Source organism: Trematomus bernacchii, unplaced genomic scaffold (assembly GCF_902827165.1).
Source record: "Trematomus bernacchii unplaced genomic scaffold, fTreBer1.1, whole genome shotgun sequence".
Classification (NCBI taxonomy): domain Eukaryota; kingdom Metazoa; phylum Chordata; class Actinopteri; order Perciformes; family Nototheniidae; genus Trematomus; species Trematomus bernacchii.
Genome location: NW_022987583.1, coordinates 27,180 through 43,219, shown reverse-complemented (window position 1 = coordinate 43,219; position 16,040 = coordinate 27,180). Strand labels below are relative to the sequence as shown.

Genomic DNA, 16,040 nt, shown 5'->3' with positions numbered 1-16,040 from the left:
GTATGCATTTGCATTAGTCGCTTCATGTTTGTAGATCCCTATTACCAGTCGCGGCTGGTGGAAAATATTTTAGGTGGGGCTGTGGAAATGGTGACCAAACAATACTAGGGGAGAACGGGGGGACGCCCCCCCGGTAAAGATTTTTGAGAAAAGACCCCTGACTTCTGGTGATGTTAGAGGGGGGGGGGGGTGGAAGGACAAATTGAGGCTTACAAATATGAGAAGACTGATCAATACCTCCATAATCTTCAGTGTGGTTAGCTATGAATCTTCCAAAACTTCCAAACACCTTGTCCTGGACATAGTTTCTACAGCATAAACTGTGCAACAGTACAGTAGGGGCTTTGGGAACACTCAAAATTACTTAAAATGATTTAATTCCCATTTAACCTGTTAAGGGGCTTTTTCCCCCCGTTTTTTTTCTCACGAAACTGTGTCTCAGGGCTTCTTAAAATGTAAAAAAACATTCATGTGTCCTACTCAGAGGAAACGCAGCTAACTAAATGAGCCCTGAAAGAAAAAATGCTAACGCACTCTAGGTATAAATCAATCGATATACTTACCGGATATGCACAAACAAGCTTATGCTAACAAGCTGAGATTCCACAGATTCTAGAAATATAAGTATCATCACTGAGCGATCAGAACTCGCGAGTTTAAAGATAGCAACAGTTGGCTTCTGCTTCACTTGCTGCACTCTCGTCTGGGCGCTGTGCATAGCGCCCAGACGAGAGAGGGTACGGGCAAGGCCAGGCAGGAAACATGTGACTTATCAGTAACTTTAGACATCGTAACACAATTTTAAACGAGATTTTATTGTAGATTATACATTTTACTGATACCAATTATATAATATTTACCTTGTTAATTAAAAAAAAATTAAAAATTAAAAAAAAAATATATATATTTTTAATGTGGGAAGAGGGGGGGCGGCGCCCCTATGGGCCGGCCGCCACTGCTTATTCTTTATATACGTGTTACACGTTATTTAAACCACTGGTTTACAGGGTGTCTGGGGACTTTATCTCCTCCCCTACAGCCTGAACTATACTCATACTATATATACTGCAAAGTGAATGCTGCACAGGATACTCAGACCACAGAAAACCGACAGCAGGAACACTCCCTTCTCTGATTCTGCATCAAGACAGCCTCGTTGAAACACCAACTATAGCTTCATCGGACATATTCACCATGACATCTAGAAAACACAACTGTCAGCACTGAGGTCTCTACAGTCTCAAATATTTACAGGTAAGAACACATGTTTATACTTTATTGAGGAAATGTCTCTTACTGCTGCTTTCTGTTTCTCTCCTGTTGAACCTCTTATAGAGAAAAGGCACCACATTAAACTAAAATAAGAGAACGAGTTGGAAAGAAACAGCTCGCAGCGGCGAAACCGTGCCGCGCCACACTAATTGCGCCTCATAAACGCATAGTTGAGGCTCCCTCCGCAAGATGAGGCCCCACGCAGTCTGCGTGATCTTCCAGGGACGGCCCTGTTTATTCTCTGCCCTTATAGTCCGCTATTGGCTATTCTATATGCACGCTGAAGGCTCTTTGAGCAGCTTTTCTCTCACTGATTGTGCTGTTATGTTAAATGTTTGTTGTTTGTGTTTCATGTATTTTTTGACTTGATCTGACAAATAAAGTAATATCGTATCGTATCGTATATGTTGTCCCTCTCGATTTTTTGTGATTTTTGCGGTTTTCTTAATGGTAATTTTCAGACTTATGTGAGTCGGACTCGTTTAGTGGTAGCTCATGTAGACTTGACTCTTGTGGTTAAACTTTTCGCTCCGTATTTTGATGGTTGGGGTGTCGAATCCTGGATTTTGCATTCATTCGTCACTTCTTTTTCAGTGCTTTTTTATTTAATATATGTTTTTATTTATAGGTCCCATGTCATGGCCATTTCTACTGATCATAATTCCATTGTTGAGGTCTACTAGAATAGATTTACATTGTTCAATGTTCCAAACTCACATTGGTTTCTCATACAGCATGTATAGTATGTGTATTCACTCTCTGTCCTAAACGGCTTGTTGGAGCTCCTGCAGACCGTTTACATGCAGAAAAAACCTTCATAACACAAGGGGACGGGTAATAACCAGAAAGCATGACATGGGACCTTTAAGATTTATTGTTTAATTGTACATATTTGTCATGTAATAATCAAAATATATGTTTACAAATGTTATAGTCTTTGTCAGCATCTTTTGAATTATAAATATTTCTCTTTTACCGTTTTGTGTTAATTATTAGGGTCTAAATGAGCTAATGGATTTTTACATCAAGTGCTTGAGGGTGGGATTAATAGAAACATTTTTCTTTGGGGGGATGCTTTGTATGGCAGGCCTACAGTATAGTTGCAGAAACAGCATGTGAAACCCGTGTGAAAATAACCACAGAGAGCTGAAGTCAACATATGCTCAGTCTTTACTTCTGCTCTTGTGATAAAGGACAGGTCAGCTAGGACACATCTTCTTTCTCCCTTGCAAAGTGTCACTCTGTGAGAAGTCATATTGTCCTGATGGCATTTTTAAAAGTCTTCACTGACACTGAGAACAGTGGACTTGAGCCAACAAGGAGAGCCATACGCTGCAAAAACTGTATTTGCATGGGGAGTCGTAACAGTTAAACAAACAACTCATATTCATTTCAACATAGAGAAGTTATAGTAAACATAAACTGCTATTATATTGTTTGCTATATTGATACCTTAGACCAGGGGTGTCAAACTCAAGGCCCGGGGGCCACATGCGGCACGCAAAACATTTTGAATCGGCCCTCACTCAATTAAAAAGTATAACGACTTAAGTATAATAAACTTCTGCTTGTCTTATATTGTACTTCTTAAATATATGTGTTCAAATATGTTACACAGTATTCATGTGTTAATAAGCCACATTTTCAAATAAATTCAGTCATTTAAAGTTGAAAACATGTTCTAACAAATCTAAGTTGATAAGAAAAAAGCCCAATAACAAATATACATAACAACCTTGAAATAAACCTTTCATATTTCCTCTTATTATAAGAAATCTGAGGCTTCTGTTTTAAGAAATGAGCAGCTAACAAACTAAATGAAACCCTCTGGAGAGCTGGGAGCTGTTTTTTTTCTTAAGGCATTTTCAAGAATCATTTACTTACATTTGAATGTTTTTGCTATAACTGAACTTATGAGGCAATATTCCTCGAGTGAGTGGCCCAGCACTAAGAATATCTTTCTGTATGTGGCCCTCGTGAAAAAAGGTTGGACCCCCCTGCCTTAGACTGTATCCTACATTACTCTTTTTATTTTTGGTTAGATGGTAATGAGAGTGAACTGAATTCAAATCACAAGAAGAGAAGAATCACTATTGAATGATATCAACATTAAATCAGCTGCATATCTGTGATCTTCTTTTATATTTAAAAACATATCACACATAACGTTGAGGTACATGTCTTGAGTATTTCCATGTTATGCTACTACTCAACTGCTTTTAAAAGGGAAATAATGTAATGTCTTTCCTCTACATTTATTTAACAGCTTTAGCTATTCTTTTAACAAAATGCTTCTCTTAAAATTAAACTAGTGCACTAACTCAGTAAGTCAGAAAAAAAGTCAAAGATTTAATTATTTTACAAAAAGTAAATCAGCACTTTGTCTACAACAGTAAAATGATTCTTGATAGAAATGTCATATATAAATATCATTACACATAAAGGACCTTCTCTGCACAATGATTACTTTTTATACTTTAAGTACATTTAGCTGATAATACTTTTGTATTTTGACTGCAGTTCAGTTTGACTCTTTCTGACTTTAAGAAAGAGCAACTATTTTACACTGTGCGAAAAGTCGTATTGAAACTCTGTTCCGATTCCAATAATCATACTTCCTCTGTGGCACAGTCAACATGGTTCTCTCTGTTTGTAAAGTGAAGAGAGAAAAACTCCAATCTGCCCACCGGGGTTTAATTACATTCTAGTTTACATTCTCCACGTAGAGAAGCTGACAACTCAGCATGACTGATATTTTCCCCTCACGAAGGACACATTGAACTTTATATTTATCCACCAACAAAAGGTCACCCTTGATGTGTAAAGTCCTTTTTGGCATTATGGCATTTCAATGTATAACAACGCGTTAATTAAATATGTTTTTAGTTTCTCTTTTGTGTCTCATGCGATTCAGTAAGTTTGTCTTGAACAACGTTTCAACATCTTTCCAACTCGTTCTCTTATCTTGGTTTAATGTGGTGCCTGTTCTCCATAAGAGGTTCAACAGGAGGAGACGGTTCAGGAGAGAAAGTCCTCAGACACACCCTGTAAACCAGTGGTTTAAATAACGTTCAACACGTATCTTAGTTAAAGAAGAAGAAGAAGGATCAATGACCTTACAGCCAAATGATGAAACTCACAGTGACTGAAATAAATAAATATAGATATAACACTTTACAGATGTTACATGGGGGATGTATGGAGTCTCATCTACTGATGTGACTGATAGATGTCATGTTTCTATCTCATTGGCCTCAGAGCTGTCTGTCTGCAGGAGGCCCTTATTAAAAACCTGCTGTTTTCTGTCTGATTAGTGGTTAGTGCAGAAGTCCCATCAATTGCACCTGGCAATGCTGCTTCTAGCTGTCAGTGCTTAGATGTTATCAAGCTGAAAAAATGAACGCAGAATTCCAACATACTGTCATCAAATGTCTTTCTGTTATGAATTTAAATTGTCCTTTTGAAACTTGTCTTGTGTTCATTTCTATCTCCATCATGACCTAAAAATAAAGTCTATGGCTTTTACTTCTAATTATTTACCAGGCTAGAGACAAGATGTTGTCTAAATCAAATTCTGTCTCATCACATTACTATGTTTTAGCTTAACTTAACTGTAATATGTTCTTTCTACATTTCAAACCCCACTTACTCTAATATCTGTTAAGAAATCCACATTACAAAATGGTTTCATTATCACAGGTCAACTTCTTTGGTATTCCCCTTCTGGACTTACATCTCTCACAGAAGCCCCTTGGCCACTGCTTCTGCATCTGTGTTACCTGTTATAACTCAATCACTATTTAGAAACATGTCAACATTCATCAAACAGTATCTTATCCCCAGACATGGAGCAGGTTCATTCTAAAACCATCATTCAATGCTCAGTTTGAACATCTGCGTTGGGGCGGCAGGTTTCTTTCAATCCCTAAATGAAACATTTAGATTGTGAATTTGACAGCCATGTTGACATTATACATTATACACACTCGCGTCTATGTTGTTACACATGAACTCATGTGTAACAACATCTTGTATGGGGAGAAAACCTTTATTTAAATAATTGGACTCTTTTGTAACTTAAAGAGTTAGTCAACTGTTTTTAGAGATGCATTTTGTTCCAAGAAGCTAAAGCTGTTAAGTAAATGTATTGGAGTGGAGGTATAAAGTAGCATACAATGGAAATACTCAAGTAAAGTACAAGTATGTCACATTTGTGCAGTTACTTTCCACCTCTGAGTGATCAGTCACAACAGGAGAGTCAGTAAGCAGTCTGCACTGATCTATGACTGAATGTGGGTCATTCTTATCTGTCAGTATGAGATGCTCTATGAACAATTCTCTCACCATGACGTCCCTCATCAGGTGAAGCAGGAGAAGCAGAAATACTGAACCTGCGTCTCTGAGATGTGCCAGAACAACAAACACAGCTTTTTATGAACAACAGGTGACTGTCTATCTTTAGATCTGATAACAATCAGCTGCAGTTATTAATCACGGTGAAATCTACACACTCAGAGGCTCGGTTATACTTTAATCAAAACCTGTCTTGGTGATGATGGTGAAGCCGTTCTGTTTCTCTCTCTCTGTGGATCTAAAAGGAAAGAAGCTCCTTACAGCATTCCTGATATACAGCCAATGTTAGTTGTAACTCAGTTACATGTTACTGCTGTAGATGTGTTCAACTCCTTTAAATAATATTAGCAATTTTCATATAAATGTTTTTGAGAAAAGCTTTCTTACTAGTGTAACGTCCGAGGTGTTAAGGCTTCAAGAATACTTCTGTGTAACAAAAACTCAGGAACTTAGTACTTTTTGGAGCGTCACAGATGCCTCCGTTTATTTAACGTCGAGTCACACCACACCCTTTCTCTCACCACTCTAGCACAGACTGCGCATGCTCACAACACATGACCTCTCAACCCAATGCTTACATGCGTCCCCCCTTACTGAAAGAAATGTCCCCATTTCCACACACATGGTGAGAACACAACAAAACATTAAAAAAACAATACAACCACGAAAAACCCCAAAAACATAACAAACCACACACTACCCCTGCAGAATAATACATGCAGGCATGACGTACATTCGGAAAAAAAAAATCTTTGAATAAAAACAATGACAAACAAAACACATCCACAGCCCAAATAAAACATCAAACTAGGTATGACATAACCTATTCCCCTGTCCTGCACACTCGAAACATGAAAAAAAACAATTATGCAGCATAGAATACACAGGAGAAAATAATCACACAAGCACGTAACCACCAGTCATTCAGCCCATAACAAAGTCCAAAAATCGGACAGGAGGCCGCGCTAACCTCCCAGCCCGGGACACCGTCGGTGCGGCTTGTTCGAGCTCAGGGGAATCACCAGCCCCAGAACCCGGCCCAAGATCACAGCCACTTTCCCCATCGGAAAACCTCAAGCGTCCAGAGCTCTGTGGGGAGACTGCATCTTGCAACGGAAGAGGCTGAGAAAGGTGTAAGTGAGACCTTGATGGTCCCTCCAAGGGAAAGGCTACCGGCAGGTTGTATCGCCGTAGTCTGTCGTAATGGACAGTTTGGAGAGAGGCTTCATCCCCAAACGGGCTACTTAGTTGGTACGTGACCCCCCACTTCATCACCCCTATCCATTCGCCTCTGCACCAGATAAGGCCCCTTCCAGTGGGGAGCCAGCTTACGGCGGCTCTCAGTGGGATCATTTAACCACACCAAATCCCCGACTTCATACGGGTCGTGCCTCACTCTGGCGTCATAGTACGACTTCTGTTTGCTGCTTGCAGCAAAATTGTTATCCCTTGTCTGATCAAACGCCGTGTCCAAGCGTCTGAGAAGGGAACCAGCAAAGTCTTCCCGGGGACCCTGCACCAGATCATCCCGCTTTGGACCCAGTAAAACATCCACAGGAGTCCTGGCCTCCCTGCCATGCGTGAGAAAATACGGCATGAAGCCTGTGCTGGAATGTACACTGGTATTGTACGCAAATGCGACCTGTGACAGAAAAGAGTCCCACTCCCCCTCACATGATAGAAGAGATTTCGCCAACTGATCGATAAGTGTCCTATTAAACCTCTCTACCATGCCATCAGACTTCGGATTGTAAGGCGTGGTGTGCGTCTTCTTCACACCTAACACGCCGCACAAATGCCTCACAACATCTGATTCGAACTGTCTGCCCATATCAGTGTGCAGAGTTTCCATTACCCCTATGCTCCAAGATGTAGTTCTGGAAGAGACACTCCGCGACCGTCGGGGCTTTTTGATCGGGGATGGCATACAGATTTACAAATTTTGTGAAATAGTCCTCAACAACCAACACATACCGGTTGCCTTTTGATGTGACCGGCAACTCTAGTATGTCAGCCGCCACACGCTGGAAAGGTCTAACTGCATGTGAAGTTCTCATGGGGGCATGGTGTTTAGGCACCGGGGACTTCCTTCTCTGACAGGCATAACATTGGTCACACCACGAACGAATGTCACTGTGCATGGAGGGCCAATAGCACACACTTCTTGCGCGTGCCAAAACGCATGACCTCTCAACCCAATGCTTACACTAGTTTGAAACATTTGATATTTGTCAAAGAAAATTCAGCGTATAGTGCTGACAAATCGAATCTCATGTCGCATTTCAACTCAATGAAATACTGATTTATTGTTTAATCTGAAGCAGCATCATGTTCTATAACATCATTTTTCAAACTGTGGGGAGGTTTGCGGAAGCTGTTCAATCCATAATAACAAATACAATGAGCTGGATCTTTGTGTCTTGTTATTATTAGCAGAGGAAATGTAATGTTTGTACAACTATACTATAAATCCTACCAATCTACGTGGGAACCAGGTTGGGGGGGGGGTCAGAAATATTTCCAATTACCCAATGGGGACATGACAGAAAAGTTTGGGAAACTCTAAAAGTCAACTTTTCATGAGTTTTCAAAGAGCCGTTCAAAAGAATCGTCTCGTTCGCGACCGACACATCACTAAAAGGCACCACATTAAACAAAAATAAGAGAACGAGTTGGAAAGATATTGACTCAGAAACAGCTCGCAGCGGCGAAACCGTGCCGCGCCACACTAATTGCGCCACATAAACGCATAGTTGAGGCTCCCTCCGCAAGATGAGGCCCCACGCAGTCTGCGTGATCTTCCAGGGACGGCCCTGTTTATTCTCTGCCCTTATAGTCCGCTATTGGCTATTCTATATGCACGCTGAAGGCTCTTTGAGCAGCTTTTCTCTCACTGATTGTGCTGTTATGTTAAACGTTTGTTGTTTGTGTTTCATGTATTTTTGTCTGTTGATGTTGGACATGGAGCTGCTGTGACGCAAGTCAAATTTCAGACTTGATCTGACAAATAAAGTAATATCGTATCGTATCGTATATGTTGTCCCTCTCGATTTTTTGTGATCTTTGCGGTTTTCTTAATGGTAATTTTCAGACTTATGTGAGTCGGACTCGTTTAGTGGTAGCTCATGTAGACTTGACTCTTGTGGTTAAACTTTTCGCTCCGTATTTTGATGGTTGGGGTGTCGAATCCTGGATTTTGCATTAATTTGTCACTTCTTTTTCAGTGCTTTTTTATTTAATATATGTTTTTATTTAAAGGTCCCATGTCATGGCCATTTCTACTGATCATAATTCCATTGTTGAGGTCTACTAGAATAGATTTACATTGTTCAATTTTCCAAACTCACATTGGTTTCTCATACAGCATGTATAGTATGTGTATTCACTCTCTGTCCTAAACGGCTTGTGATAAAGGACAGGTCAGCTAGGACACATCTTCTTTCTCCCTTGCAAAGTGTCACACTGTGGGAAGTCATGTTGTCCTGATGGCATTTTTAAAAGTCTTCACTGACACTGAGAGCAGTGGACTTGAGCCAACAAGGAGAGCCATACGCTGCAAAAACTGTATTTGCAGGGGAAGTCGTAACAGTTAAACAAACAACTCATATTCATTTCAACATAGAGAAGTTATAGTAAACATAAACTGCTATTATATTGTTTGCTATATTGATACCTTAGACCAGGGGTGTCAAACTCAAGGCCCGGGGGCCACATGCGGCACGCAAAACATTTTGAATCGGCCCTCACTCAATTAAAAAAGTATAACGACTTAAGTATAATAAACAACTTCTGCTTGTCTTATATTGTACTTCTTAAATATATGTGTTCAAATATGTTACACAGTATTCATGTGTTAATAAGCCACATTTTCAAATAAATTCAGTCATTTAAAGTTGAAAACATGTTCTAACAAATCTAAGTTGATAAGAAAAAAGCCCAATAACAAATATACATAACAACCTTGAAATAAACCTTTCATATTTCCTCTTATTATAAGAAATCTGAGGCTTCTGTTTTAAGAAATGAGCAGCTAACAAACTAAATGAAACCCTCTGGAGAGCTGGGAGCTGTTTTTTTCTTAAGGCATTTTCAAGAATCATTTACTTACATTTGAATGTTTTTGCTGTAACTGAACTTATGAGGCAATATTCCTCTAGTGAGTGGCCCAGCACTAAGAATATCTTTCTGTATGTGGCCCTCGTGAAAAAAGGTTGGACCCCCCTGCCTTAGACTGTATCCTACATTACTCTTTTTATTTTTGGTTAGATGGTAATGAGAGTGAACTGAATTCAAATCACAAGAAGAGAAGAATCACTATTGAATGATATCAACATTAAATCAGCTGCATATCTGTGATCTTCTTTTATATTTAAAAACATATCACACATAACGTTGAGGTACTTGTACATTTCTTGAGTATTTCCATGTTATGCTACTACTCAACTGCTTTTAAAAGGGAAATAATGTAATGTCTTTCCTCTACATTTATTTAACAGCTTTAGCTATTCTTTTAACAAAATGCTTCTCTTAAAATTAAACTAGTGCACTAACTCAGTAAGTCAGAAAAAAGTCAAAGATTTAATTATTTCACAAAAAGTAAATCAGCACTTTGTCTCCAACAGTAAAATGATTCTTGATAGACATGTCATATATAAATATCATTACACATAAAGGACCTTCTCTGCACAATGATTACTTTTTATACTTTAAGTACATTTAGCTGATAATACTTTTGTATTTTGACTGCAGTTCAGTTTGACTCTTTCTGACTTTAAGAAAGAGCAACTATTTTACACTGTGTGAAAAGTCGTATTGAAACTCTGTTCCGATTCCAATAATCATACTTCCTCTGTGGCACAGTCAACATGGTTCTCTCTGTTTGTAAAGTGAAGAGAGAAAAACTCCAATCTGCCCACCGGGGTTTAATTACATTCTAGTTTACATTCTCCACGTAGAGAAGCTGACAACTCAGCATGACTCTGAAATATTTTCCCCTCACGAAGGACACATTGAACTTTATATTTATCCACCAACAAAAGGTCACCCTTGATGTGTAAAGTCCTTTTTGGCATTATGGCATTTCAATGTATAACAACGCGTTAATGAAATATGTTTTTAGTTTCTCTTTTGTGTCTCATGCGATTCAGTAAGTTTGTCTTGAACAACGTTTCAACATCTTTCCAACTCGTTCTCTTTTCTTGGTTTAATGTGGTGCCTGTTCTCCATTAGAGGTTCAACAGGAGGAGACGGTTCAGGAGAGAAAGTCCTCAGACACACCCTGTAAACCAGTGGTTTAAATAACGTTCAACACGTATCTTAGTTAAAGAAGAAGAAGAAGGATCAATGACCTTACAGCCAAATGATGAAACTCAGTGACTGAAATAAATAAATATAGATATAACACTTTACAGATGTTACATGGGGGATGTATGGAGTCTCATCTACTGATGTGACTGATAGATGTCATGTTTCTATCTCATTGGCCTCAGAGCTGTCTGTCTGCAGGAGGCCCTTATTAAAAACCTGCTGTTTTCTGTCTGATTAGTGGTTAGTGCAGAAGTCCCATCAATTGCACCTGGCAATGCTGCTTCTAGCTGTCAGTGCTTAGATGTTATCAAGCTGAAAAAATGAACGCAGAATTCCAACATACTGTCATCAAATGTCTTTCTGTTATGAATTTAAATTGTCCTTTTGAAACTTGTATTGTGTTCATTTCTATCTCCATCATGACCTAAAAATAAAGTCTATGGCTTTTACTTCTAATTATTTACCAGGCTAGAGACAAGATGTTGTCTAAATCAAATTCTGTCTCATCACATGACTATGTTTTAGCTTAACTTAACTGTAATATGTTCTTTCTACATTTCAAACCCCACTTACTCTAATATCTGTTAAGAAATCCACATTACAAAATGGTTTCATCATCACAGGTCAACTTCTTTGGTATTCCCCTTCTGGACTTACATCTCTCACAGAAGCCCCTTGGCCACTGCTTCTGCATCTGTGTTACCTGTTATAACTCAATCACTATTTAGAAACATGTCAACATTCATCAAACAGTATCTTATCCCCAGACATGGAGCAGGTTCATTCTAAAACCATCATTCAATGCTCAGTTTGAACATCTGCGTTGGGGCGGCAGGTTTCTTTCAATCCCTAAATGAAACATTTAGATTGTGAATTTGACCATGTTGACATTATACATTATACACACTCGCGTCTATGTTGTTACACATGAACTCATGTGTAACAACATCTTGTATGGGGAGAAAACCTTTATTTAAATAATTGGACTCTTTTGTAACTTAAAGAGTTAGTCAACTGTTTTTAGAGATGCATTTTGTTCCAAGAAGCTAAAGCTGTTAAGTAAATGTATTGGAGTGGAGGTATAAAGTAGCATACAATGGAAATACTCAAGTAAAGTACAAGTATGTCACATTTGTGCAGTTACTTTCCACCTCTGAGTGATCAGTCACAACAGGAGAGTCAGTAAGCAGTCTGCACTGATCTATGACTGAATGTGGGTCATTCTTATCTGTCAGTATGAGATGCTCTATGAACAATTCTCTCACCATGACGTCCCTCATCAGGTGAAGCAGGAGAAGCAGAAATACTGAACCTGCGTCTCTGAGATGTGCCAGAACAACAAACACAGCTTTTTATGAACAACAGGTGACTGTCTATCTTTAGATCTGATAACAATCAGCTGCAGTTATTAATCACGGTGAAATCTACACACTCAGAGGCTCGGTTATACTTTAATCAAAACCTGTCTTGGTGATGATGGTGAAGCCGTTCTGTTTCTCTCTCTCTGTGGATCTAAAAGGAAAGAAGCTCCTTACAGCATTCCTGATATACAGCCAATGTTAGTTGTAACTCAGTTACATGTTACTGCTGTAGATGTGTTCAACTCCTTTAAATAATATTAGCAATTTTCATATAAATGTTTTTGAGAAAAGCTTTCTTACTAGTGTAACGTCCGAGGTGTTAAGGCTTCAAGAATACTTCTGTGTAACAAAAACTCAGGAACTTAGTACTTTTTGGAGCGTCACAGATGCCTCCGTTTATTTAACGTCGAGTCACACCACACCATTTCTCTCACCACTCTAGCACAGACTGCGCATGCTCACAACACATGACCTCTCAACCCAATGCTTACATGCGTCCCCCCTTACTGAAAGAAATGTCCCCATTTCCACACACATGGTGAGAACACAACAAAACATTAAAAAAACAATACAACCACGAAAAACCCCAAAAACATAACAAACCACACACTACCCTGCAGAATAATACATGCAGGCATGACGTACATTCGAAAAAAAAAATCTTTGAATAAAAACAATGACAAACAAAACACATCCACAGCCCAAATAAAACATCAAACTAGGTATGACATAACCTATTCCCCTGTCCTGCACACTCGAAACATGAAAAAAAACAATTATGCAGCATAGAATACACAGGAGAAAATAATCACACAAGCACGTAAACACCAGTCATTCAGCCCATAACAAAGTCCAAAAATCGGACAGGAGGCCGCGCTAACCTCCCAGCCCGGGACACCGTCGGTGCGGCTTGTTCGAGCTCAGGGGAATCACCAGCCCCAGAACCCGGCCCAAGATCACAGCCACTTTCCCCATCGGAAAACCTCAAGCGTCCAGAGCTCTGTGGGGAGACTGCATCTTGCAACGGAAGAGGCTGAGAAAGGTGTAAGTGAGACCTTGATGGTCCCTCCAAGGGAAAGGCTACCGGCAGGTTGTATCGCCGTAGTCTGTCGTAATGGACAGTTTGGAGAGAGGCTTCATCCCCAAACGGGCTACTTAGTTGGTACGTGACCCCCACTTCATCACCCCTATCCATTCGCCTCTGCACCAGATAAGGCCCCTTCCAGTGGGGAGCCAGCTTACGGCGGCTCTCAGTGGGATCATTTAAACCACACCAAATCCCCGACTTCATACGGGTCGTGCCTCACTCTGGCGTCATAGTACGACTTCTGTTTGCTGCTTGCAGCAAAATTGTTATCCCTTGTCTGATAAAACGCCGTGTCCAAGCGTCTGAGAAGGGAACCAGCAAAGTCTTCCCGGGGACCCTGCACCAGATCATCCCGCTTTGGACCCAGTAAAACATCCACAGGAGTCCTGGCCTCCCTGCCATGCGTGAGAAAATACGGCGTGAAGCCTGTGCTGGAATGTACACTGGTATTGTACGCAAATGCGACCTGTGACAGAAAAGAGTCCCACTCCCCCTCACATGATAGAAGAGATTTCGCCAACTGATCGATAAGTGTCCTATTAAACCTCTCTACCATGCCATCAGACTTCGGATTGTAAGGCGTGGTGTGCGTCTTCTTCACACCTAACACGCCGCACAAATGCCTCACAACATCTGATTCGAACTGTCTGCCCATATCAGTGTGCAGAGTTTCCATTACCCCATGCTCCAAGATGTAGTTCTGGAAGAGACACTCCGCGACCGTCGGGGCTTTTTGATCGGGGATGGCATACAGATTTACAAATTTTGTGAAATAGTCCTCAACAACCAACACATACCGGTTGCCTTTTGATGTGACCGGCAACTCTAGTATGTCAGCCGCCACACGCTGGAAAGGTCTAACTGCATGTGAAGTTCTCATGGGGGCATGGTGTTTAGGCACCGGGGACTTCCTTCTCTGACAGGCATAACATTGGTCACACCACGAACGAATGTCACTGTGCATGGAGGGCCAATAGCACACACTTCTTGCGCGTGCCAAAACGCATGACCTCTCAACCCAATGCTTACACTAGTTTGAAACATTTGATATTTGTCAAAGAAAATTCAGCGTATAGTGCTGACAAATCGAATCTCATGTCGCATTTCAACTCAATGAAATACTGATTTATTGTTTAATCTGAAGCAGCATCATGTTCTATAACATCATTTTACAAACTGTGGGGCTCGCGGAGGTTTGCGGAAGCTGTTCAATCCATAATAACAAATACAATGAGCTGGATCTTTGTGTCTTGTTATTATTAGCAGAGGAAATGTAATGTTTGTACAACTATACTATAAATCCTACCAATCTACGTGGGAACCAGGTTGGGGGGGGGGTCAGAAATATTTCCAATTACCCAATGGGGACATGACAGAAAAGTTTGGGAAACTCTAAAAGTCAACTTTTCATGAGTTTCTCAGAAAAACTGTGTTCAGATTGTGAAGAGAATGATCTAAGAGGCTTTTTAAAGACTTAGTTTAAGGTTAACAAGAAAGAGATGTTTCTCAACACATAAAGGAAATCCGCCTCTAAGCCACGAACAACTGCAGAGGAAAAGGGACTATATGTATAATCTGACTCACTCATCGCAAGTCACAACACAAAGCAGAGTGTCTTTTTTTTTGTCTTGCTACTGAGAAACTTTTCTTTCTAAAGGGAGGGAGCAGGTGGCATTATTTACATGTTCCTCTTTACCAGATGAAGGGTAACCTCAGGGTCAGTCTCCACATGTTTCAGTGTTTCCTCACAGCAAGTAAAGGACTGACCTGAACTGTTAAACCAAATGTTTGTGATTATTCTTTTTAAATGGTATATTGTCATTGCAGTGGTGCAGCTACTGAGATAACTCAATGCAGTTCAGCATCTAACCAGAGGTTACATATGTCTATGCTAATAAGATACAGTAGACAGTAAGGGAAGATATCTGCAGGACAGTTTCAGCAGTACTAATGTTCCACTTCTCTCAGTAAATGAATGGTTTCATTATTTTATTCCAGAATGGAGCAACTGTTAGGAATTCCCTCAGGGGATGAATAACGTTTTTCTGACAAGTCTTTGCATTTCATTGGCTCTGTTGATAAACTGTTACACAAATCGTAAAATCTTCACAAAAACAGACCGTGGTTTTCACTACAGCGGTATTAGGAATCTGCAAGACTCAAACTCAAAAGCTGTCTCACAAAAGTGTGTGCAGTAACAACTGAACCAAACATACTGACTTTCACCTTCAATACGAAAACCACATATCTGAAAAACTGGAGTCACGATCACTGGATCCTCCACAAGTGTCTTCTCTCCTCGCCACAAAACAAATATCCAACTGAACGCCACCTGCATGAAATGTTTGAGATTCTTCTTTTAACTATGTTTAAATGTATTGTTATTGTCAGTTTATTCCTTTGAGTAAGTACAATAAATCATATTCACAGTCGGTGTATAAAAGAGGGACTCTTGCTGGATAATCACGGAGCAAAGTACCAGACGGGGAATTGGACATGTTGTGACATTTCATACAGATCCTTCACGGTGTTTGTGACTCACTGCAGGTCTCTACCTGTTGCTGGATCCTCTCTCTCTCTGCAGGAAACAGAAGAAGATCTTTATCAGCACAGAAAGTGGAACTGTGGATTTACTAAATAAAGTTCAGTGCTTTAATAGT

The 16,040-nt window shown here is 40.0% G+C and overlaps 1 protein-coding gene across 6 annotated transcripts in view; it reads left to right on the top strand.

Moving 5' to 3' along the window:
• LOC117480772 (myelin-oligodendrocyte glycoprotein-like) overlaps positions 1-16,040 on the top strand; it is a 66,156-nt gene that overhangs the window by 23,822 nt on the left and 26,294 nt on the right. For 2 of the 6 annotated variants that reach the window (XR_004555680.1, XM_034128226.1), the window contains exon 1: positions 1,098-1,254. The exons of the other annotated variants lie outside the window; for them this stretch is intronic. The gene's annotated coding sequence lies outside the window, so the exon portion shown is untranslated. Of the gene's footprint in view, positions 1-1,097; positions 1,255-16,040 lie in introns of those variants that run through there. 6 annotated transcript variants of the gene reach the window in all.